Consider the following 2,326-nt stretch of genomic DNA (forward strand, 5'->3'; position numbering starts at 1 on the left):
GATACACATCTGGTTGCCCCACCAGGGCTTCCTCCCCTTTCTCCGGAATAATTGTTAAAAGCAATGTAAGGGTAGTTAAGACCTGGTTAAAGCCCCTACTCCCATCCCTGCCAGAGAGACAGAAAGGTCATTAGCTCCCTTCAGAGCAGCAGCCAGTGTTAAGAGCAGCAGAAGCAGAGAGCTGGGAAAGCGTTGGAGGGAAGAGTCATCATAAAGCACGCCATGCAGAATACATGTTGGGAGCAGAGTAACAGAAGTGCTGAGCACACGCAGCTCCCACCGACTTCAGCTGGAGTCTGGGGTGCTCTACCTTTTGGGAAGCCATGACCCTAAGTGCAGCCGTGAATCTTTATCATGGTTTCAGCTTCCTGGTTGTGTGCCCTGTTCTGTGGTCACTGAGGTACCTGTGGCCCCAGCGCCAGCCCCCAGAACCACAAAGGCCCCCCATAACCTCCTAATCCCCCATGGCCATAGGGACCCCCATAAACAAAGTAGAATCCGCTGGGCCCAACGGTGCCCTGAAACAAAGCTCCATGTTCAGAGGCCCAGGAGTATCCCATGTAGCTGTCCTGAGGGAAGGAGCTCAGCGTTCGTCTAGGGAAGGTAACAACGCAGCAGGGTGACTGGATCACCACTCTGGAGTCGGGGCACTGCCGGACGCATGGCTCATTGCAGCTGTCAGAGATGGGTGGGCTGTGGGACAGCCACCCCACAGGGGCTGGAGCAGGCACCATAGCCCAGGGCTGGAGAGCATCTCATCTTTGTGTGACGGAGGTAGACCTGAAACATAGAGCAAGCAAGGGAGTGGATTCATGGCAGGTGGCCCCCAAGTTCCTGATACTTCCCTGATACCCATTCTTGCTTCTGTCTCGGCCGGGAAGAACCAACCAAGAGAAACGCTGCTTAATTAAGCGAACGTCAAGCGGGCTGGTGGATGCAGAGGTGAGACAACGTATTGGTTGCAAAATAATTTTCACTTACGCCGCTGATGACCCTGACGCAGGCTGTAAAGGCTGCTTACGTAGTTGCAATGAGTTGCTCCAACTGGCAAGAAACCGAGCCAGTGAGTCCACAAATGAACCATGCATGCAGGGGAAGGGTATGTCGGGGATAAGCGCTCGGCGATGGGGAGAAAAGTCGGTAGTTGATCAGGCTACTGATTCACTCTGCCACGAGTCAGGAATTCTTTTAAGTCACTCTGCAGCATGCTCAAAGTTCTCCAACTTGGGCGGAAGTCACGCGGATGTTTATACATCTAGCGAGCCAATTACTAGTCGTAAGTGGGAATAATTTAGAATCAGCCAATAATGGGGTGCGAATTTTCATACAAATGGCGGGAACCTCTTTGCACCGGAGATTCCTCTCTGCAGCAGAAAACTCCACCGTGCAAAGAAGCTCCAATGTGGCAGGAAAATTCCACTGTGCCGAGGCACCAAATCGTTGGGTTATGACATACCCCCTTGCCAACGGCACAGCTGGAATTAGAAACACATGTACGTGTTATAAGTAATTTTCGTCTAAGGACTCATCGGCTTTACAAAGCTTAGATAATTTAACAATACATATAAACAAACAACTCTATAGACCAGTCTTCAACAAACTATAAAATACAATAACGTAAACATATAACAACAATTATTGGTCATCATTTGACTGGAGAACATCTATTTGGGACTCCCCTTTTTTATTAGTTAGTGAAATGTGGTTCATAACGAAGTAGTTGCCCCGGAGCGTCCGTCTGTTTCCGTAGCAGACAATGCCAACTGAAATACTTACAAATATTAGAAAGAGAGTTCCACCCACTGCACTACCGATGATGGTACCCCAATGCCTTCCTGTATTGCTGTTAAGGTTACTGTTGACGCTAAACCTGTAATGCTATTAGTGGGTGATCGTGTGGTAGTCCGTGTGGTAGTAGTGGTAGAAAGATCTAACATGTAAATAGTCTTTGCTCGCTTCTTTGACCAAGGGAATTTGTTACCCTACAAATGTAAGTCCCAGCATACTTGTGGGTTAGTGGGCTATTGAAATGCAGAGTATTATTTATAGACAATAAGCCTTTAGGCCATTGTCCATCTAATCTGGCCCAGGTACATTTTATAGGTGGTGGATTAGAATTAGCATTGCACTTAAGCTGAACATTTTTTCGTCTAATAAACTAATTTTCATCATAGCCAGTTATTGACACTTCAGGAGCGTATTGAATGTCTAGTATGTAAGAATACCTTATCTCCTTGTCCAAAGCTGGGTGACTTACAACACAAGTTATTCATCTTCCATTTGCAAATCTAGTAGGAATGATTTTATATTGACTTGCAACCGTCAC

General features: G+C 47.2%; 1 pseudogene; it reads right to left on the minus strand.

Annotated features, from left to right (window-relative positions):
* Positions 1-1,635: 1,635 nt before the first annotated feature.
* Positions 1,636-2,326, minus strand: part of LOC102370945 — a 1,278-nt pseudogene continuing 587 nt past the window's right edge.

This window comes from Alligator sinensis, unplaced genomic scaffold (assembly GCF_000455745.1).
Source record: "Alligator sinensis unplaced genomic scaffold, ASM45574v1 scaffold1918_1, whole genome shotgun sequence".
Taxonomy (NCBI): Eukaryota; Metazoa; Chordata; order Crocodylia; family Alligatoridae; genus Alligator; species Alligator sinensis.